We start from the raw sequence: 25,955 nt of genomic DNA, 5'->3' as shown, positions 1-25,955 counted from the left end.
TCACTCACTCTAACCCGCTTCCTACAGTGGGACTCACTTCACTCAAGCTAACCCGCTTCCTACAGTGGGATGCACTCCCTCACACTTAACCGTGCCTTGTAATGGGACTCACTCAGTCACTCTAACTCGTTTCCTACAGTGGGACGTGTTGGGGCTCTTGCTGTATTGAATGATTATACTGAACTCTGAAGCAAGTGGAAAAATACTGAAGAAATAAGACGAGGTTACGGCCAGAACAGTGGGATGAAGAAAAAGGAGCAAATTGCAGATGTTTGCTCAAAACCAAGGCCAACGGGACGTGATAAGAGGAGCTGGGAAACCGCAGAAAGGAGCCTACATGCCAGAACAAGCAGAAACAGAAATCTTCCCAGTAAACAATTGTTAACCAATCATATTATTATACGCTTGTAAAATAGCCAACCACATTATTGCACGCTTATAGAATGCCTTATAAAAGTCTACCTGGTTTGTACAATAAACGGATCAGATCTTGAACTCTGTGAGTATTTGAATCTGACTCCCGCTCGCCCGAAATGCCCGCAGCATCTGGTGACCCCCGACGTGATCCGATGAGGGTCGACAGGATCGGTTAAAAGGTCAGGAGGATTCATTAAGGATCGTGTTAGGAGCTGCGGAGCCGGCGAGGATCCTGCTGCCAGCGGAGAGAGAGCTGGGCGCCCGAAGAAAGGCGGAACGTGCACGGCTGACCGGTGAGTCAGGAAATTTAAGCAGGATGGGAATCACTGCATCAGTGGTGGAAAAAGCAACCGTAGACAGTTTGATGAAACTGGCAGAAAAAACTGAAACGCCAGTCTCACGGCAGGCAGTAGTTGATCTGCTATGTTGGAGTCGCCGCCGTGGTTACCTTGCTTCTACGCAAGATGTATATAATAATGAAACATGGAAGAAAGTAGGAGAGGACTTATGGGAATCTGTGCAAGTTGGGACTAAGGGGGTAAAGACTTTGGCTCGCACGTATCGAGCTGTACGGGGTATGGTCGCGCAATTACCACCCTGGTGTCCTGAAAAGGAACAAGCGGCGAGCGGCGGCGTGCGGCCCGGCAGGCCCCGTCCCGGCCGCGGTTTCTCTCCGAGGCGGCACCCCCCCCCCTCCACCCCCCCCCCGCTCCGATCGGCGCCATGGCGATGCAAGCGGCCAAGCGAGCTAACATCTGGCTGTCCCCAGAGGTCAATCGGATCCTTTATATTCGGAACCTGCCGTATAAAATCACAGCGGAGGAAATGTATGATATCTTTGGGAAATACGGACCTATTCGACAAATCAGAGTTGGAAACTCTCCTGAAACAAGAGGAACAGCTTAAGCTTCTCAAGGAAAAATACGGACTTGATTACAAACCCCTCCCCCCCCCCCAAAAAAAAAAAAAAAAAAAAAAAAAAAAAAAAAAGAGAGAAAAAAAAAAGAGAAAAAAAAAAGAAAAAAAAAAAGAAAGAAAAAAAAAGAAAGAAAAAAAAGAAAAAAAAAAAGAAAAAAAAAAGAAAAAGAAAAAAAAAAGAAAAAAAAGAAAGAAAAAAAAAAGAAAAAAAAAGGAAAAAAAAAAAAAGGAAAAAAAAGTGCTTCAGATGTCACCTACAAGAAATGCGTTTCTGCTTTGAACTAGCTTTTGAGCCTTTGGGAGTAAACTATACGGCTATAAATCAATCATATTGGGGTTGGTTAGATAAGAAGTATAATGACACGAATTTTGGCTTTAGTGATAACTGTACCTGGTGGAATACTACACTTGTTAAAAATACGTATTTTTTGCAACAGTTGATTTACCGTTTAAATGTATCAATTTATTTACCTCAACAAGAATTGAGGGTGGTTGAGGGATTTATTGAAACAAGGTCTGTCTATATTGTTGTTTGTTATTCTTTTGTTACTTTTAGTGCCTTGCCTTTTACAATGTTTTCAGAGCTGTGTGGAACGCAGTATTAATGCTGTATTTAAAAAGAAAGGGGGAGGTGTTGGGGCTCTTGCTGTATTGAATGATTATACTGAACTCTGAAGCAAGTGGAAAAATACTGAAGAAATAAGACGAGGTTACGGCCAGAACAGTGGGATGAAGAAAAAGGAGCAAATTGCAGATGTTTGCTCAAAACCAAGGCCAACGGGACGTGATAAGAGGAGCTGGGAAACCGCAGAAAGGAGCCTACATGCCAGAACAAGCAGAAACAGAAATCTTCCCAGTAAACAATTGTTAACCAATCATATTATTATACGCTTGTAAAATAGCCAACCACATTATTGCACGCTTATAGAATGCCTTATAAAAGTCTACCTGGTTTGTACAATAAACGGATCAGATCTTGAACTCTGTGAGTATTTGAATCTGACTCCCGCTCGCCCGAAATGCCCGCAGCAGGGACGCGCTCACTCACTCTAACCCGCTTCCTACAGTGGGACTCACTTACTCAGTCTAACCCGTTTCCTACAGTGGGAAGCACTCACTCACTCTAACCCGCTTCCTGCAGCGCAACTCACTCACTCACTCAGTCTAACACGTGCCCTATAACAAGACTCACCCACTCAGTCATTCTAACCCTCTTCCTACAGTGGGACTCACTCACTCGCTCACTCTAACCCGCTTCCTACAGTTGGACTCACTCACTCACTCACTCTAACCCGCTTTCTACAGTTGGACTCACTCACACACTCACTCTAACCCGTTTCCTACAGTGGGACTCACTCACTCACTCACTCTAACCCGCTTCCTACAGTGGGACTCACTCACTCACTCTAACCCGTTTCAACACTGGGACGCACTCACTCACTCTAAACCGCTTCCTACAGTGGGACTCACTCACTCACCCTAACCTGCTTCCAACTGTGGCACTCACTCAAACAACCACTCTAACCCGATTCCTACAGTGGGACTCACTCTATCCCGCTCCCTACATTGGGACTCACTCACTCGCTCATTCTAACCCACCTCCTACACTTGGACTCACTCACTCACTCTTACCCGTTTCCTACAGTGGGACACACTCACTCAACCTAACCCGCTTCCAAGAATGGGACTCATTGACTCACTCACTCTAACCCGCTATCTACAATGGGACTCACTCACTCACTCATTCTAACCTGCTCCCTACAGTGGGACTCACTCACTCACTCATTCTATCCCACTTCCTACAGTGGGACTCACGCACTCACTCACTCTAATCAACTTCCTACAGTGGGACTAAATCACTCGCTCACTCTAACACACGCCCTACATCGCGACTCACTAACTCATTCTAACCCACTTCCTACAGTGGGACTCACTCACTCACTCTAACCCACTTCCTACAGTGCGACTCACTCACTCACTCACTGTAACCCACATCCTACAGTGGGACTCACTCACTCACTGTATGCCGCTTCCTACTGTGGGACACACTCACTCACTCACTATAGCCCGCTTCAACAGTCGGAAACGCTCACTCACTCTAACCCGTTCCTACAGTGGGACTCACTCACTCACTGTATGCCGCTTCCTACTCTGGGACTCACTCACTCACTCACTATAACCCGCTTCAACAGTGGGGATCACTCACTCACTCTAACTTGTTCCTAAAGTTGGACTCACTCGCTCACTCGATCTAACGCGTTTCGACAGTGGGATGCACTCACTCGCCCTAACTGGTTTCCTACAGTGGGACACACTCACTCTACTCTAACCCGCTTCCAATAGTGGGACTCACTCACACACACACTCTAACCAGCTTCCTGCAGTGGGACTCACTCACTCACTCACTCTAAACCACTTCCTACAGTGGGACTCACTCACTCATTCTAACCCACTTCCTACAGTGGGAATCACTCACTCACTCACTCACTCTAACCTGCATCCTACAGTTCGACTCACTCACTCACTCACTCTAACCCACTTCCTACAGTGGGACACACTCACTCTACTCTAACCCGCTTCCAGTAGTGGGACTCACTCACACACACACTCTAACCAGCTTCCTGCAGTGGGACTCACTCACTCACTCACTCTAAACCACTTCCTACAGTGGGACTCACTCACTCACTCACTCTAAACCAGCGCCCTACAGTGGGACTCACTCACTCACTCACTCTAACCCGCTTCCTACAGTGGGACTCAGTCACTCAAGGGAACCCGATCCCTTCAGTGGAACTCACTCACTCACTCTAATCCGCTTCCAACAGTGGCAGTCACTCACACAACCACTCTAACCCGCTTCCTACAGTGGGACTCACTCTCTCTATCCCGCGCCCTACATTGGGACTCACTCACTCACTCACATTGAGACGCTTCCTACAGTGGAACTCATACACTCACTCACTCTAACCTGCACCCTAAAGTAAGACTTACTCACTCACTCTATCCTGCTTCCTACAGTGGGACTCACTCGCTCACTCACTCTAATCCACTTTCTACAGTTGGACTCACTCACTCACTCACTCAAATCCGTTTCCTACAGTGGGACTCACTCACTCACTCACTCTAACCCGCTTCCTACAGTGCGACTCACTCACTCACTCATTCTAACCTGCTCCCTACAGTGGGACTCACTCACTCACCCACTTTAAACCGCTTCCTACATTGGGACTCACTCACTCACTCATTCTAACCCAACACCTACAGTGGGACTCACTCACTCACTCACTCTAACCCGTTTCCTACAGTGGGACTCATTCATTGAAGGGAACCCGCTCCGTTCAGTGGGACTCACTCACTCACTCTAACGCGCTACCTACAGTGCGACTCACTCACTCACTCACTCACTCTAACCCACTTCCTACAGTGGGACTCACTCGCTCACTCTAAACCGCTTCCAAAGTGGGACTCACTCACTCACTCTAACCTGCTTCCAACAGTGGCTCTCACTCACACAACCACTCTAACCCACTTCCTACAGTGGGACTCACTCACTAGCTCACGCTAACACGATCCCTACATCGCGACTCACTCACTCACTGATTCTAACTCTCCCCCTACAGTGGGACTCACTCACTCACTCACTCTAACCCACTATCTACAGTGGGACTAACTCACTCAATCTAACCCGTTTCAACAGTGGGACGTACTCACTCACTCTAACCCGCGTTTTACAGTGGGACACACTCACTCAGTCTAACCCACTTCCAACAGTGGGACTCACTCACTCACTCATTCTAACCTGATCCCTACAGTGCGACTCACTCACTCACTCACTCTAACCCACTTCCTACAGTTGGACTAACTCACTCACTCACTCTAACCCACTTCCTACAGTGGGACTCACTCAATCACTGTAAGCCGCTTCCTACTGTGGGACTCACTCATTCACTCACTATAACCCGCTTCAACAGTGGGGATCACTCACTCTAACCCGTTCCTACAGTGGGACTCAGTCACTCAAGGTTACCCGCTCCCTTCAGTGGGACTCACTCACTCACTCCAACCGGATTCCTACAGAGGGACTCACTCGCTACACTCGCTCTAACCCGTTTCCTACAGTGGGACTCAGTCACTCACTCTCTCTAAACCAGCGCCCTACAGCGCGAATCACTCACTCACTCACTCTAACCCGTTTCCTACAGTGGGAAGCACTCACTCTCTCTAATCCACTTACTGCAGCGTGACTCACTCACTCTCTCAGTCTAACACGCGCCCTACAGCGCGACTCACTCACTTACTCATTCTTATATACTTCCTACAGTGGGACTCACTCACTCACTCACTCTAACCCGCTTCCTACGGTGGGACTCACTCACTCACTCACTCTAACCCGCTTCCTACGGTGGGACTCACTCACTCACTCTAACCTGCTTCTAACAGTGGGACACATACACTAACTCACTCTAACCCGCTTCCTAGAGTGCGACTCACTCACTCACTCACTCTAACTCTCTTCCTACACTGGGAGTCACTCACTCACTCACTATAACACGCCCCCTACATCGCAACTCACTCACTCACTCATTCTAACCCACCTCCTACAGTGGGAGTCACCCACTCCCTCACTCTAACCCTCTTCCTACAGTGCTACTCGCTTACTCACTCACTCTAAACCAGCGCCCTACAGTGGGACTCACTCACTCACTCACTCTAACCCACTTCCTACAGTGGGACTCACTCACTCACTCACTCTAACCCACTTCCTACAGTGGGACTCACTCACTCATTCTAACCCACTTCCTACAGTGGGAATCACTCACTCACTCACTCACTCTAACCTGCATCCTACAGTTCGACTCACTCACTCACTCACTCTAACCCACTTCCTACAGTGGGACTCACTCGCTCACTCTAAACCGCTTCCTACAGTGGGACTCACTCACTCACTCCCTCTAACCCACTTCCTACAGTGGGACTAAATCACTCGCTCACTGTAACACACGCCCTACATCGCGACTCACTCACTCATTCTAACCCACTTCCTACAGATTGACTCACTCACTCACTCAGTCTAACCCGCTTCCTACAGTGGAACTCACTCACATAACCACTCTAACCCGCTTCCTACCTTGGGACTCACTCTCTCTATCCCGCGCCCTACATTGGGACTCACTCACTCACTCACATTGAGACGCTTCCTACAGTGGGACTCATACACTCACTCACTCTAACCCGCTTTCTACAGTTGGACTCACTCACTCACTCACTCTAACCAGTTTCCTACAGTGTGACTCACTCAATCACTCGCTCTAACCCGTTTCCTACAGTGGGACTCACTCACTCACCCACTCTAAACCGCTTCCTACAGTGGGACTCACTCACTCATTCTAACCCACCGCCTAGAGTGGGACTCACTCACTCACTCACTCTAACCCGTTTCCTACAGTGGGACTCATTCATTGAAGGGAACACGCTCCCTTCAGTGGGACTCACTCACTCACTCTAACGCGCTACCTACAGTGGGACTCACTCACTCACACGCTCTAACCCGTTTCCTGTAGTGGGACTCACTCACTCACCAACTTTAAACCGCTTCCGACAGTGGGTCTCACTCACTCACTCTAACCTGCTTCCAGCAGTGGCACTCACTCACACAACCACTCCAACCCACTTCCTACAATGGGACTCACTCACTAGCTCACGCTAACACGATCCCTACATCGCGACTCACTCACTCACTCATTCTATCCCTCCCCCTACAGTGGGACTCACTCACTCACTCACTCTAACCCACTATCTACAGTGCTACTATCTCACTCACTCTAACCCGTTTCAACAGTGGGACGTACTCACTCACTCTAACCCGCGTTTTACAGTGGGACTCACTCACTCATTCTAACTTGTTTCCTACAGTAGGACACACTCACTCACTCTAGCCCACTTCCAACAGTGGGACTCACTCACTCACTCATTCTAACCTGCTCCCTACAGTGCGACTCACTCGCTCACTCACTCTAACCCACTTCCTACAGTTGGACTCACTCACTCACTCACTCTAACACACGCCCTACATCGCGACTCACTCACTCACTCTAACCCGCTTCCTACAGTGCGACTCACTTACTCACTCATTCTAAACCAGCGCCCTACAGTGGGACTCACTCACTCACTCACTCTATACCAGCGCCCTACAGTGGGACTCAGTCACCGAAGGGAACCCGCTCCCTTCATTGGGACTCACTCACTCACTCTAACCCGCTTCCTACAGTAGAGATGCACTCACTCACTCTTACCCGCGCCCTACATTGGGAACCACTCACTCACTCTAAACTTGTTTCGTACAGTGGGACACACTCACTCACTCATTCTAACCTGCTCCCTACTGTGGGACTCACTTACTCACTCACTCTAACCCACTTCCTACAGTGGGACTAAATCACTCGCTCACTCTAACACGCGCCCTACATCGCGACTCACTCACTCACTAATTCTAACCCACCTCCTACAGTTGGACTCACTCACTCACTCACTCTAACCCGTTTCCTACAGTGGGACTCAGTCACTCAAGGGAACCCGCTCCCTTAAGTGGGACTCACTCACTCACTCTAACCCGCTTCCTACAGTGCGACTTACTCACACACTCACTCTAACCCGCTTCCTACAGTGCTGCTCACTCACTCAGTCTAACCCGTTTCAACAGTGGGACACAATCACTCACTCTAACCCGCGTTTTACAGTGGGACTCACTCACTCACTCACTCTAACCCACTTCCTACAGTGGGACTAAATCACTCGCTCACTCTAACACACGCCCTACATCGCGACACACTCACTCATTCTAACCTACTTCCTACAGTGGGACTCACTCAATCACTGTAAGCCGCTTCCTACTGTGGGACTCACTCACTCACTCACTATAACCCGCTTCATCAGTGGGGATCACTCACTCACTCTAACCCGTTCCTACAGTGGGAGTCAGTCACTCAAGGTCACCCGCTCCCTTCAGTGGGACTCACTCACTCACTCTAACCGGATTCCTACAGAGGGACTCACTCGCTACAGTCGCTCTAATCCGTTTCCTACAGTGGGCCTCAGTCACTCACTCACTCTAAACCAGCGCCCTACAACGCGAATCACTCACTCACTCTAACCCGCTTCCTAAAGTGGGACTCACTCACTCACTCTAACCCGTTTCCTACAGTGGGAAGCACTCACTCTCTCTAATCCACTTACTGCAGCGTGACTCACTCACTCTCTCAGTCTAACATGCGCCCTACAGCGCGACTCACTCACTTATTCATTCTAATACACTTCCTACAGCAGGACTCACTCACTCACTCACTCTAACCCGTTTCCTACAGTGGGACTCACTCACTCACTCACTCACTCTAACCCGCTTCCTACAGTGGGAATCACTCACTCACTCTAACCAGTTTCAACAGTGGGACGCAGTCACTCCCTCTAACCCGCTTCCAACAATGGGACTCACTCACTCACTCTTACCCGTTTCCTACAGTGGGACTCACTCACTCACTCTAACCCACTTCCTACAGTGGGAATCAGTCACTCAATCACAGTCTAATCCGCTTCCTACAGTGGGACTCACTCGCTCACTCTAAACCGCTTCCTACAGTGCGACTCACTCACTCACTCATTCTAACCAGCTCCCTACAGTGGGACTCACTCACTCACTCATTCTAACCCACTTCCTACAGTGGGACTCACTCACTCACTCACTCTAACCCACGTCCTAGTGTGGGACTAAATCACTCGCTCACTCGAACACACGCCCTACATCGCGACTCACTCACTCTTTCTAACCCACTTCCTACAGTGGGACTCACTCACTCACTCACTCTAACACACGTCCTGCAGTGCGACTCTCTCACTCACTCACTCTAACCCACATCCTACAGTGGGACTCACTCAATCAGTGTATGCCGCTTCCTACTGTGGGACACACTCACTCACTCACTATAGCCCGCTTCAACAGCGGGAAACGCTCACTCACTCTAACCTGTTCCTACAGTGGGACTCACTCACTCACTGTAAGCCGCTTCCTACTGTGGGACTAAATCACTCACTCACTATAACCCGCTTCAACAGTGGGGATCACTCACTCACTCTAACTTGTTCCTAAAGTTGGACTCACTCGCTCACTCGATCTAACGCGTTTCAACAGTGGGACGCACTCACTCACTCTAACTGGTTTCCTACAGTGGGACACACTCACTCTACTTTAACCTGCTTCCAACAGTGGGACTCACTCACACACACACTCTAACCAGCTTCCTGCAGTGGGACTCACTCACTCACTCACTCTAACCCGCTTCCTACAGTGCGACTCGCTTACTCACTCACTCTAAACCAGCGCCCTACAGTGGGACTCACTCACTCACTCATTCTAACCCACTTCCTACAGTGGGACTCACTCACTCACTCACTCTAACCCACATCCTAGAGCGGGACTAAATCACTCGCTCACTCTAACACACGCCCTACATCGCGACTCACTCACTCATTCTAACCCACTTCCTACAGTGGGACTCACTCACTCACTCACTCTAACACACGTCCTGCAGTGCGACTCTCTCACTCACTCACTCTAACCCACATCCTACAGTGGGACTCACTCAATCACTGTATGCCGCTTCCTACTGTGGGACACACTCACTCACTCACTATAGCCCGCTTCAACAGTAGGAAACGCTCACTCACTCTAACCCGTTCCTACAGTGGGACTCACTCACTCACTCACTCTAACCCACTTCCTACAGTGGGAATCAGTTGCTCAATCACAGTCTAATACTCTTCCTACAGTGGGACTCACTCGCTCACTCTAAACCGCTTCCTACAGTGCGACTCACTCACTCACTCATTCTAACCTGCTCCCTACAGTGGGACTCACTCACTCACTCATTCTAACCCACTTCCTACAGTGGGACTCACTCAATCACTGTATGCCGCTTCCTACTGTGGGACACACTCACTCACTCACTATAGCCCGCTTCAACAGTAGGAAACGCTCACTCACTCTAACCCGTTCCTACAGTGGGACTCACTCACTCACTCACTCTAACCCACTTCCTACAGTGGGAATCAGTCGCTCAATCACAGTCTAATCCTCTTCCTACAGTGGGACTCACTCGCTCACTGTAAGCCGCTTCCTACTGTGGGACTAAATCACTCACTCACTATAACCCGCTTCAACAGTGGGGATCACTCACTCACTCTAACTTGTTCCTAAAGTTGGACTCACTCGCTCACTCGATCTAACGCGTTTCAACAGTGGGACGCACTCACTCACTCTAACTGGTTTCCTACAGTGGGACACACTCACTCTACTTTAACCTGCTTCCAACAGTGGGACTCACTCACACACACACTCTAACCAGCTTCCTGCAGTGGGACTCACTCACTCACTCACTCTAACCCGCTTCCTACAGTGCGACTCGCTTACTCACTCACTCTAAACCAGCGCCCTACAGTGGGACTCACTCACTCACTCATTCTAACCCACTTCCTACAGTGGGACTCACTCACTCACTCACTCTAACCCACATCCTAGTGCGGGACTAAATCACTCGCTCACTCTAACACACGCCCTACATCGCGACTCACTCACTCATTCTAACCCACTTCCTACAGTGGGACTCACTCACTCACTCACTCTAACACACGTCCTGCAGTGCGACTCTCTCACTCACTCACTCTAACCCACATCCTACAGTGGGACTCACTCAATCACTGTATGCCGCTTCCTACTGTGGGACACACTCACTCACTCACTATAGCCCGCTTCAACAGTAGGAAACGCTCACTCACTCTAACCCGTTCCTACAGTGGGACTCACTCACTCACTCACTCTAACCCACTTCCTACAGTGGGAATCAGTTGCTCAATCACAGTCTAATACTCTTCCTACAGTGGGACTCACTCGCTCACTCTAAACCGCTTCCTACAGTGCGACTCACTCACTCACTCATTCTAACCTGCTCCCTACAGTGGGACTCACTCACTCACTCATTCTAACCCACTTCCTACAGTGGGACTCACTCAATCACTGTATGCCGCTTCCTACTGTGGGACACACTCACTCACTCACTATAGCCCGCTTCAACAGTAGGAAACGCTCACTCACTCTAACCCGTTCCTACAGTGGGACTCACTCACTCACTCACTCTAACCCACTTCCTACAGTGGGAATCAGTCGCTCAATCACAGTCTAATCCTCTTCCTACAGTGGGACTCACTCGCTCACTGTAAGCCGCTTCCTACTGTGGGACTAAATCACTCACTCACTATAACCCGCTTCAACAGTGGGGATCACTCCCTCACTCTAACTTGTTCCTAAAGTTGGACTCACTCGCTCACTCGATCTAACGCGTTTCAACAGTGGGACGCACTCACTCACTCTAACTGGTTTCCTACAGTGGGACACACTCACTCTACTTTAACCTGCTTCCAACAGTGGGACTCACTCACTCACTCACTCTAACCCGCTTCCTACAGTGCGACTCGCTTACTCACTCACTCTAAACCAGCGCCCTACAGCGGGACTCACTCACTCACTCATTCTAACCCACTTCCTTCAGTGGGAGTCACTCACTCACTCACTCTAACCCACTTCCTACAGTGGGACTAAATCACTCGCTCACTCTAACACACGCCCTACATCGCGACTCACTCACTCATTCTAACCCACTTCCTACAGTGGGAATCACTCACTCACTCACTCACTCTAACCTGCTTCCTACAGTGCTACTCACTCACTCACTCACTCTAACCCACTTCCTACAGTGGGACTCACTCGCTCACTCTAAACCGCTTCCAAAGTGGGACTCACTCACTCACTCACTCTAACCCACTTCCTACAGTGGGACTCACTCACTCACTCACTCTAACCCACTTCCTACAGTGGGACTCACTCACTCATTCTAACCCACTTCCTACAGTGGGAATCACTCACTCACTCACTCACTCTAACCTGCTTCCTACAGTTCGACTCACTCACTCACTCACTCTAACCCACTTCCTACAGTGGGACTCACTCGCTCACTCTAAACCGCTTCCTACAGTGGGACTCACTCACTCACTCCCTCTAACCCACTTCCTACAGTGGGACTAAATCACTCGCTCACTGTAACACACGCCCTACATCGCGACTCACTCACTCATTCTAACCCACTTCCTACAGTTTGACTCACTCACTCACTCAGTCTAACCCGCTTCCTACAGTGGAACTCACTCACATAACCACTCTAACCCGCTTCCTACCTTGGGACTCACTCTCTCTATCCCGCGCCCTACATTGGGACTCACTCTAACTCACATTGAGACGCTTCCTACAGTGGGACTCATACACTCACTCACTCTAACCCGCTTTCTACAGTTGGACTCACTCACTCACTCACTCTAACCAGTTTCCTACAGTGGGACTCACTCACTCACTCGCTCTAACCCGTTTCCTACAGTGGGACTCACTCACTCACCCACTCTAAACCGCTTCCTACAGTGGGTCTCACTCACTCATTCTAACCCACCGCATAGAGTGGGACTCACTCACTCACTCACTCTAACCCGTTTCCTACAGTGGGAGTCATTCATTGAAGGGAACACGCACCCTTCAGTGGGACTCACTCACTCACTCTAACGCGCTACCTACAGTGGGACTCACTCACTCACACGCTCTAACCCGTTTCCTATAGTGGGACTCACTCACTCACCAACTTTAAACCGCTTCCGACAGTGGGTCTCACTCACTCACACTAACCTGCTTCCAGCAGTGGCACTCACTCACACAACCACTCCAACCCACTTCCTACAATGGGACTCACTCACTAGCTCACGCTAACACGATCCCTACATCGCGACTCACTCACTCACTCATTCTAACCCTCCCCCTACAGTGGGACTCACTCACTCACTCACTCTAACCCACTTCCTACAGTGCTACTATCTCATTCACTCTAACCCGTTTCAACAGTGGGACGCACTCACTCACTCTAACCCGCGTTTTACAGTGGGACTCACTCACTCATTCTAACTTGTTTCCTACAGTAGGACACACTCACTCACTCTAGCCCACTTCCAACAGTGGGACTCACTCACTCACTCATTCTAACCTGCTCCCTACAGTGCGACTCACTCGCTCACTCACTCTAACCCACTTCCTACAGTTGGACTCACTCACTCACTCACTCTAACACACGCCCTACATCGCGACTCACTCACTCACTCTAACCCGCTTCCTACAGTGCGACTCACTTACTCACTCATTCTAAACCAGCGCCCTACAGTGGGACTCACTCACTCACTCACTCTATACCAGCGCCCTACAGTGGGACTCAGTCACCGAAGGGAACCCGCTCCCTTCATTGGGACTCACTCACTCACTCTAACCCGCTTCCTACAGTAGAGATGCACTCACTCACTCTTACCCACGCCCTACATTGGGAACCACTCACTCACTCTAAAATTGTTTCGTACAGTGGGACACACTCACTCACTCATTCTGACCTGCTCCCTACTGTGGGACTCACTCACTCACTCACTCTAACCCGCTTCCTACAGTGGGACTAAATCACTCGCTCACTCTAACACGCGCCCTACATCGCGACTCACTCACTCACTAATTCTAACCCACCTCCTACAGTTGGACTCACTCACTCACTCACTCTAACCCGTTTCCTACAGTGGGACTCAGTCACTCAAGGGAACCCGCTCCCTTAAGTGGGACTCACTCACTCACTCTAACCCGCTTCCTACAGTGCGACTTACTCACACACTCACTCTAACCCGCTTCCTACAGTGCTGCTCACTCACTCAGTCTAACCCGTTTCAACAGTGGGACACAATCACTCACTCTAACCCGCGTTTTACAGTGGGACTCACTCACTCACTCACTCTAACCCACTTCCTACAGTGGGACTAAATCACTCGCTCACTCTAACACACGCCCTACATCGCGACACACTCACTCATTCTAACCTACTTCCTACAGTGGGACTCACTCAATCACTGTAAGCCGCTTCCTACTGTGGGACTCACTCACTCACTCACTATAACCCGCTTCAACAGTGGGGATCACTCACTCACTCTAACCCGTTCCTACAGTGGGAGTCAGTCACTCAAGGTCACCCGCTCCCTTCAGTGGGACTCACTCACTCACTCTAACCGGATTCCTACAGCGGGACTCACTCGCTACAGTTGCTCTAATCCGTTTCCTAAGGTGGGCCTCAGTCACTCACTCACTCTAAACCAGCGCCCTACAGCGCGAATCACTCACTCGCTCACTCTAACCCGCTTCCTAAAGTGGGACTCACTCACTCACTCTAACCCGTTTCCTACAGTGGGAAGCACTCACTCTCTCTAATCCACTTACTGCAGCGTGACTCACTCACTCTCTCAGTCTAACATGCGCCCTACAGCGCGACTCACTCACTTATTCATTCTAATACACTTCCTACAGCAGGACTCACTCACTCACTCACTCTAACCCGTTTCCTACAGTGGGACTCACTCACTCACTCACTCACTCTAACCCGCTTCCTACAGTGGGAATCACTCACTCACTCTAACCAGTTTCAACAGTGGGACGCAGTCACTCGCTCTAACCCGCTTCCAACAATGGGACTCACTCACTCACTCTAACCCGTTTCCTACAGTGGGACTCACTCACTCACTCTAACCCACTTCCTACAGTGGGAATCAGTCACTCAATCACAGTCTAATCCGCTTCCTACAGTGGGACTCACTCGCTCACTCTAAACCGCTTCCTACAGTGCGACTCACTCACTCACTCATTCTAACCAGCTCCCTACAGTGGGACTCACTCACTCACTCATTCTAACCCACTTCCTACAGTGGGACTCACTCACTCACTCACTCTAACCCACGTCCTAGTGTGGGACTAAATCACTCGCTCACTCGAACACAGGCCCTACATCGCGACTCACTCACTCTTTCTAACCCACTTCCTACAGTGGGACTCACTCACTCACTCACTCTAACACACGTCCTGCAGTGCGACTCTCTCACTCACTCACTCTAACCCACATCCTACAGTGGGACTCACTCAATCAGTGTATGCCGCTTCCTACTGTGGGACACACTCACTCACTCACTATAGCCCGCTTCAACAGTAGGAAACGCTCACTCACTCTAACCCGTTCCTACAGTGGGACTCACTCACTCACTCACTCTAACCCACTTCCTACAGTGGGAATTAGTTGCTCAATCACAGTCTAATCCTCTTCCTACAGTGGGACTCACTCGCTCACTCTAAACCGCTTCCTACAGTGCGACTCACTCACTCACTCATTCTAACCTGCTCCCTACAGTGGGACTCACTCACTCACTCATTCTAACCCACTTCCTACAGTGGGACTCACTCACTCACTCACTCTAACCCACTTCCTACAGTGGGACGAAATCACTCGCTCACTCTAACACACGCCCTACATCGCGACTCACTCACTCATTCTAACCCACTTCCTACAGTGGGACTCACTCACTCACTCACCCTAACACACGTCCTGCAGTGCGACTCTCTCACTCACTCACTCTAACCCACATCCTACAGTGGGACTCACTCAATCACTGTATGCCGCTTCCTACTGTGGGACACACTCACTCACTCACTATAGCCCGCTTCAACAGTAGGAAACGCTCACTCACTCTAACCCGTTCCTACAGTGGGACTCACTCACTCACTCACTCTAACCCACTTCCTACAGTGGGAATCAGTCGCTCAATCACAGTCTAATCCTCTTCCTACAGTGGGACTCACTCGCTCACTGTAAGCCGCTTCCTACTGTGGGACTAAATCACTCACTCACTATAACCCGCTTCAACAGTGGGGATCACTCACTCACTCTAACTTGTTCCTAAAGTTGGACTCACTCGCTCACTCGATCTAACGCGTTTCAACAGTGGGACGCACTCACTCACTCTAACTGGTTTCCTACAGTGGGACACACTCACTCTACTTTAACCTGCTTCCAACAGTGGGACTCACTCACTCACTCACTCTAACCCGCTTCCTACAGTGCGACTCGCTTACTCACTCACTCTAAACCAGCGCCCTACAGCGGGACTCACTCACTCACTCATTCTAACCCACTTCCTTCAGTGGGAGTCACTCACTCACTCACTCTAACCCACTTCCTACAGTGGGACTAAATCACTCGCTCACTCTAACACACGCCCTACATCGCGACTCACTCACTCATTCTAACCCACTTCCTACAGTGGGAATCACTCACTCACTCACTCACTCTAACCTGCTTCCTACAGTGCTACTCACTCACTCACTCACTCTAACCCACTTCCTACAGTGGGACTCACTCGCTCACTCTAAACTGCTTCCAAAGTGGGACTCACTCACTCACTCACTCTAACCCACATCCTACAGTGGGACTAAATCACTCGCTCACTCTAACACACGCCCTACATCGCGACTCACTCACTCATTCTAACCCACTTCCTACAGTGGGACTCACTCACTCACTCACTCTAACACACGTCCTGCAGTGCGACTCTCTCACTCACTCACTCTAACCCACATCCTACAGTGGGACTCACTCAATCACTGTATGCCGCTTCCTACTGTGGGATACACTCACTCACTCACTATAGCCCGCTTCAACAGTAGGAAACGCTCACTCACTCTAACCCGTTCCTACAGTGGGACTCACTCACTCACTCACTCTAACCCACTTCCTACAGTGGGAATCAGTTGCTCAATCACAGTCTAATCCTCTTCCTACAGTGGGACTCACTCGCTCACTCTAAACCGCTTCCTACAGTGCGACTCACTCACTCACTCATTCTAACCTGCTCCCTACAGTGGGACTCACTCACTCACTCATTCTAACCCACTTCCTACAGTGGGACTCACTCACTCACTCACTCTAACCCACTTCCTACAGTGGGACTAAATCACTCGCTCACTCTAACACACGCCCTACATCGCGACTCACTCACTCATTCTAACCCACTTCCTACAGTGGGACTCACTCACTCACTCACCCTAACACACGTCCTGCAGTGCGACTCTCTCACTCACTCACTCTAACCCACATCCTACAGTGGGACTCACTCAATCACTGTATGCCGCTTCCTACTGTGGGACACACTCACTCACTCACTATAGCCCGCTTCAACAGTAGGAAACGCTCACTCACTCTAACCCGTTCCTACAGTGGGACTCACTCACTCACTCACTCTAACCCACTTCCTACAGTGGGAATCAGTCGCTCAATCACAGTCTAATCCTCTTCCTACAGTGGGACTCACTCGCTCACTGTAAGCCGCTTCCTACTGTGGGACTAAATCACTCACTCACTATAACCCGCTTCAACAGTGGGGATCACTCACTCACTCTAACTTGTTCCTAAAGTTGGACTCACTCGCTCACTCGATCTAACGCGTTTCAACAGTGGGACGCACTCACTCACTCTAACTTGTTTCCTACAGTGGGACACACTCACTCTACTTTAACCTGCTTCCAACAGTGGGACTCACTCACTCACTCACTCTAACCCGCTTCCTACAGTGCGACTCGCTTACTCACTCACTCTAAACCAGCGCCCTACAGTGGGACTCACTCACTCACTCATTCTAACCCACTTCCTTCAGTGGGAGTCACTCACTCACTCACTCTAACCCACTTCCTACAGTGGGACTAAATCACTCGCTCACTCTAACACACGCCCTACATCGCGACTCACTCACTCATTCTAACCCACTTCCTACAGTGGGAATCACTCACTCACTCACTCACTCTAACCTGCTTCCTACAGTGCTACTCACTCACTCACTCACTCTAACCCACTTCCTACAGTGGGACTCACTCGCTCACTCTAAACTGCTTCCAAAGTGGGACTCACTCACTCACTCACTCTAACCCACATCCTACAGTGTGACTAAATCACTCGCTCACTCTAACACACGCCCTACATCGCGACTCACTCACTCATTCTAACCCACTTCCTACAGTGGGACTCACTCACTCACTCACTCTAACACACGTCCTGCAGTGCGACTCTCTCACTCACTCACTCTAACCCACATCCTACAGTGGGACTCACTCAATCACTGTATGCCGCTTCCTACTGTGGGACACACTCACTCACTCACTATAGCCCGCTTCAACAGTAGGAAACGCTCACTCACTCTAACCCGTTCCTACAGTGGGACTCACTCACTCACTCACTCTAACCCACTTCCTACAGTGGGAATCAGTTGCTCAATCACAGTCTAATCCTCTTCCTACAGTGGGACTCACTCCCTCACTCTAAACCGCTTCCTACAGTGCGACTCACTCACTCACTCATTCTAACCTGCTCCCTACAGTGGGACTCACTCACTCACTCATTCTAACCCACTTCCTACAGTGGGACTCACTCACTCACTCACTCTAACCCACTTCCTACAGTGGGACTAAATCACTCGCTCACTCTAACACACGCCCTACATCGCGACTCACTCACTCATTCTAACCCACTTCCTACAGTGGGACTCACTCACTCACTCACTCTAACACACGTCCTGCAGTGGGGCTCACTCAATCAGTGTATGCTGCTTCCTACTGTGGGACACACTCACTCACTCACTATAGCCCGCTTCAACAGTAGGAAATGCTCACTCACTCTAACCCGTTCCTACAGTGGGACTCACTCACTCACTCACTCTAACCCACTTCCTACAGTGGGAATCAGTCGCTCAATCACAGTCTAATCCTCTTCCTACAGTGGGACTCACTCGCTCACTGTAAGCCGCTTCCTACTGTGGGACTAAATCACTCACTCACTATAACCCGCTTCAACAGTGGGGATCACTCACTCACTCTAACTTGTTCCTAAAGTTGGACTCACTCGCTCACTCGATCTAACGCGTTTCAACAGTGGGACGCACTCACTCACTCTAACTGGTTTCCTACAGTGGGACACACTCACTCTACTTTAACCTGCTTCCAACAGTGGGACTCACTCACTCACTCACTCTAACCCGCTTCCTACAGTGCGACTCGCTTACTCACTCACTCTAAACCAGCGCCCTACAGTGGGACTCACTCACTCACTCATTCTAACCCACTTCCTTCAGTGGGAGTCACTCACTCACTCACTCTAACCCACTTCCTACAGTGGGACTAAATCACTCGCTCACTCTAACACACGCCCTACATCGCGACTCACTCACTCATTCTAACCCAATTCCCTCAGTGGGAATCACTCACTCACTCACTCACTCTAACCTGCTTCCTACAGTGCTACTCACTCACTCACTCACTCTAACCCACTTCCTACAGTGGGACTAAATCACTCGCTCACTCTAAACCGCTTCCAAAGTGGGACTCACTCACTCACTCACTCTAACCCACTTCCTACAGTGGGAATCAGTCACTCAATCACAGTCTAATCCGCTTCCTACAGTGGGACTCACTCGCTCACTCTAAACTGCTTCCTACAGTGGGAATCACTCACTCACTCACTCTAACCTGCTCCCTACAGTGGGACTCACTCACTCACACATTCTAAACCACTTCCTACAGTGGGACTCACTCACTCACTCACTCTAACACACGTCCTACAGTGGGACTAAATCACTCGCTCACTGTAACACACGCCCTACATCGCGACTCACTCACTCATTCTAACCCACTTCCTACAGTGGGACTCACTCACTCACTCACTCTAACCTGCTTCCTACAGTGCTACTCACTCACTCACTCACTCTAACCCACTTCCTACAGTGGGACTCACTCGCTCACTCTAAACCGCTTCCTACAGTGGGACTCACTCACTCACTCACTCTAACCCACTTCCTACAGTGGGAATCAGTCGCTCAATCACACTCTAACCCGTTCCTACAGTGGGACTCACTCACTCACTGTAAGCCGCTTCCTACTGTGGGACTAAATCACTCACTCACTATAACCCGCTTCAACAGCGGGGATCACTCACTCACTCTAACTTGTTCCTAAAGTTGGACACACTCGCTCACTCGATCTAACGCGTTTCAACAGTGGGACTCACTCACTCACTCATTCTAACCCACTTCCTACAGTGGGAGTCACTCACTCACTCACTCTAACCCACTTCCTACAGTGGGACTAAATCACTCGCTCACTCTAACACACGCCCTACATCGCGACTCACTCACTCATTCTAACCCACTTCCTACAGTGGGACTCACTCACTCACTCACTCACTCTAACCTGCTTCCTACAGTGCTACTCACTCACTCACTCACTCTAACCCACTTCCTACAGTGGGACTCACTCAATCACTCATTCTAACCAGCGCCCTACAGTGCGACTCACTCACTCAGTCACTCTAACCCACTGCCTATAGTCGTACTCACTCACTCACTCACTCCAAGCCGCTTCTTACAGTGGGACTCACTCACACACTCACTCTAATAGTTTTCCTACAGTGGGACACACTCACGCACTCACTTTGAGTCGCATCCTACAGTGGTACTCATACACTCACTCACTCTAACCTGTGCCCTACATTGGGGATCCCTCACTCATTCTAACCTGCTTCCTACAGTGGGACTCACTCACTCACTCACTCACTCACGCTAACCCAATTCCTACAGTGGGACTCACTCACTAACTCATTCTAACCAGCGCCCTACAGTGGGACTCACTCACTCACTCACTCCAAGCCGATTCTTACAGTGGGACTCACTCACACACTCACTCTAATTGGTTTCCTACAGTGGGACAGACTCAGTCACTCTATCCCGCTTCCTACAGGTGAACTCACTCACTCACTCTTACCTGCGCCCTACATTGCTTCTCACTCACTCAATCACACTAAGCCGCTTCCTACAGTGGGACTCACTCACTCACTAACTCTAAACTGCTTCCTACAGTGAGACTCACTCACACACTCGTTCTAACCCGTTTCCTACAGTGGGACACACTCAGTCACTCTAACCCGCTTCCTACATTGGGACTCAGTCACTCTAAGCCGCTTCCTTCCGTGGGACTCACTCAGTCACTCTAACCAGCCCCCTACATTGGGACACTCTCACTCCCCTACTCTGAGCTGCTTCCTACAGTGGGACTCACTCACTCATTCACTCTAAGCCGCTTCCTACAGTTGGACTCACTCACTCACTCACTCTAGCCCACTTCCTACAGTGGGACTCACTTACTCGGTCAGTCTAACCCACTTCCTACAGTGGGAGACACTCACTCACCCACTTTGAATTACTTCCTACAGTGGGACTCAGTCACGCACTCACTTTGAGCCGCATCTCACAGTGGTACTCATACACTCACTCATTCTAATCTGTGCCCAACATTGGGACTCACTCACTCACTCTAACCCGCTTCCTACAGTGGGACTCACTCACTCACTCACTCACTCTAACCCACTTCCTACAGCGGGACTCACTCACTCACTCAATCTAACCAGCGCCCTACAGTGGGACTCACTCATTCTCTCACTCTGACCCACTTGCTATAGTGGTACTTTACTCACTCACTCACTCTAAGCCGCTTCTTACAGCGGGACTCACTCACACACTCACTCTAACTGGTTTCCTACAGTGGGACACACTCTCTCACTCTAACCCTCTTCCTACAGGGGGACTCACTCACTCACTCTAACCCGCTTCCTACAGTGGGACTCACTCACTCACTCTAAACAACTTCCTACAGTGGGACACACTCACTCACTCGCTCTAACCAACTTCCTACAGTGGGACTCACTCACTCATTAACTCTAAGCCGCTTCCTACAGCGGGACTCACTCACTAACTCACTCTATGCCGCTTCCTACAGTGAGACTCACTCACTCACTCACTCTAATCCGCTTCGTACGGTGGGACTCTCTCATTCACTGACATTGAGCTGCTTCCTACATTGGGACTCACTCACACACTCACTCTAACCCTATTCCTACAGTGGAACTCAGTCACTCCCTCACTCTAACCCGCTTCCTACAGTGGGACTCACTCACCCACTCTAAGCCGCTTCCAACAGTGGGACTCACTCACTCACTCACTCTAACCCACTTCCTACAGAGGGACTCACTTACTCGCTCACTCTACCCCACTTCCTTCAGTGGGACACACTCACTCACCCACTTTGAGATACTTCCTACAGTGGGACTCACTCACGCACTCACTTTGAGTTGCATCCTACAGTGGTACTCATACACTCACTCACTCTAACCTGTGCCCTACATTGGGGATCCCTCACTCATTCTAACCTGCTTCCTACAGTGGGACTCACTCACTCACTCACTCACGCTAACCCAATTCCTACAGTGGGACTCACTCACTAACTCATTCTAACCAGCGCCCTATAGTGGGACTCACTCACTCACTCACTCCAAGCCGATTCTTACAGTGGGACTCACTCACACACTCACTCTAATTGGTTTCCTACAGTGGGACAGACTCAGTCACTCTATCCCGCTTCCTACAGGTGAACTCACTCACTCACTCTTGCCTGCGCCCTACATTGGTTCTCACTCACTCAATCACACTAAGCCGCTTCCTACAGTGGGACTCACTCACTCACTCACTCTAAACTGCTTCCTACAGTGAGACTCACTCACACACTCGTTCTAACCCGTTTCCTACAGTGGGACACACTCAGTCACTCTAACCCGCTTCCTACATTGGGACTCAGTCACTCTAAGCCGCTTCCTTCCGTGGGACTCACTCACTCACTCTAACCAGCCCCCTACATTGGGACACTCTCACTCCCCTACTCTGAGCTGCTTCCTACAGTGGGACTCACTCACTCACTCACTCTAGCCCACTTCCTACAGTGGGTCTCACTTACTCGCTCAGTCTAACCACTTCCTACAGTGGGACACACTCACTCACCCACTTTGAGTTGCTTCCTACAGTGGGACTCACTGACGCACTCACTTTGAGCTGCATCTTACAGTGGTACTCATACACTCACTCACTCTAATCTTTGCCCTACATTGGGACTCACTCACTCACTCACTCTAACCTGCTTGCTACAGTGGGACTCACTTACTCGCTCAGTCTAACCCACTTCCTACAGTGGGAGACACTCACTCACCCACTTTGAATTACTTCCTACAGTGGGACTCAGTCACGCACTCACTTTGAGCCGCATCTCACAGTGGTACTCATACACTCACTTATTCTAATCTGTGCCCAACATTGGGACTCACTCACTCACTCTAACACACTTCCTACAGTGGGACTCACTTACTCGCTCACTCTAACCCACTTCCATCAGTGGGACACACTCACTCACCCACTTTGAGATACTTCCTACAGTGGGACTCAATCACGCACTCACTTTGAGCCGCATCCTACAGTGGTACTCACACACTCACTCACTCTAACCTGTGCCCTACATTGGGGATCACTCACTCACTCTAATCTGCTTCCTACAGTGGGACTCACTCACTCACTCATTCTAACTAGCGCCCTACAGTGGGACTCACTCACTCACTCACTCTAACCTGCTTGCTACAGTGGGACACACTCAGTCACTCTAACCCGCTTCCTACAGAGGGACTCACTCACTCACTCTAACCCGCTTCCTACAGTGGGACTCACTCACTCACTCTAACCAGCCCCCTACATGGGGACTCTCTCACTCCCCTACTCTGAGCTGCTTCCTACAGTGGGACTCACTCACTCACTCACTCTACGCCGCTTCCTACAGTGGGAGTCACTCACTCACCCTAACCAGCCCCCTAAATTGGGACTCTCTCACTCCCCTACTCTGAGCTGCTTCCTACAGTGGGACTCACTCACTCCCTCCCTCTAAGCCGCTTCCTTCAGTGGGACTCACTCACTCGCTCAGTCTAACCCACTTTCTACAGAGGGACACACTCACTCACCCACATTGAGATACTTCCTACAGCGGGGCTCACTCACGCACTCACTTTGAGCCGCATCTTACAGTGGTACTCATACACTCACTCACTCTAACCTGTGCCCTACATTGGGGATCACTCACTCACTCTAACCCGCTTCCTACAGTGGGACCCTATCACTCACTCACTCACTCCAACCCACTTCCTATAGTAGTACTCACTCACTCACTCACTCTAAGCCGCTTCTTACTGTGGGACTCACTCACACACTCACTCTAATAGTTTTCCTACAGTGGGACACACTCAGTCACTCTATCCCGCTTCCTACAGGTGGACTCACTCACTCACTCTTACCCGCGCCCTACATTGGGACTCACTCACTCAGTCACACTAAGCCGCTTCCTACAGTGGGACTCGCTCACTCACTAACTAAGCCGCTTCCTACAGCGGGACTCACTCACTAACTCACTCTAATCCGCTTCATATGGTGGGACTCTCTCATTCACTGACATTGAGCTGCTTCCTACATTGGGACTCACTCACACACTCACCCTAACCCTGCTCCTACAGTGGGACTCACTCACTCACTCACTCTAACCCACTTCCTACAGAGGGACTCACTTACTCGCTCACTCTACCCCACTTCCTACAGTGGGACACACTCACTCACCCACTTTGAGATACTTCCTACAGTGGGACTCACTCACGCACTCACTTTGAGTCGCATCCTACAGTGGTACTCATACACTCACTCACTCTAACCTGTGCCCTACATTGGGGATCCCTCACTCATTCTAACCTGCTTCCTACAGTGGGACTCACTCACTCACTCACTCACGCTAACCCAATTCCTACAGTGGGACTCACTCACTAACTCATTCTAACCAGCGCCCTATAGTGGGACTCACTCACTCACTCACTCCAAGCCGATTCTTACAGTGGGACTCACTCACACACTCACTCTAATTGGTTTCCTACAGTGGGACAGACTCAGTCACTCTATCCCGCTTCCTACAGGTGAACTCACTCACTCACTCTTGCCTGCGCCCTACATTGGTTCTCACTCACTCAATCACACTAAGCCGCTTCCTACAGTGGGACTCACTCACTCACTCACTCTAAACTGCTTCCTACAGTGAGACTCACTCACACACTCGTTCTAACCCGTTTCCTACAGTGGGACACACTCAGTCACTCTAACCCGCTTCCTACATTGGGACTCAGTCACTCTAAGCCGCTTCCTTCCGTGGGACTCACTCACTCACTCTAACCAGCCCCCTACATTGGGACACTCTCACTCCCCTACTCTGAGCTGCTTCCTACAGTGGGACTCACTCACTCACTCACTCTAGCCCACTTCCTACAGTGGGTCTCACTTACTCGCTCAGTCTAACCACTTCCTACAGTGGGACACACTCACTCACCCACTTTGAGTTGCTTCCTACAGTGGGACTCACTGACGCACTCACTTTGAGCTGCATCTTACAGTGGTACTCATACACTCACTCACTCTAATCTTTGCCCTACATTGGGACTCACTCACTCACTCACTCTAACCTGCTTGCTACAGTGGGACTCACTTACTCGCTCAGTCTAACCCACTTCCTACAGTGGGAGACACTCACTCACCCACTTTGAATTACTTCCTACAGTGGGACTCAGTCACGCACTCACTTTGAGCCGCATCTCACAGTGGTACTCATACACTCACTTATTCTAATCTGTGCCCAACATTGGGACTCACTCACTCACTCTAACACACTTCCTACAGTGGGACTCACTTAC

The sequence above is a fragment of the Falco peregrinus genome, chromosome W (assembly GCF_023634155.1).
Source record: "Falco peregrinus isolate bFalPer1 chromosome W, bFalPer1.pri, whole genome shotgun sequence".
NCBI classification, from domain to species: domain Eukaryota; kingdom Metazoa; phylum Chordata; class Aves; order Falconiformes; family Falconidae; genus Falco; species Falco peregrinus.
The sequence above is the reverse complement of the archived record's forward strand: the minus strand, read 5'-3'. Positions refer to the sequence as shown.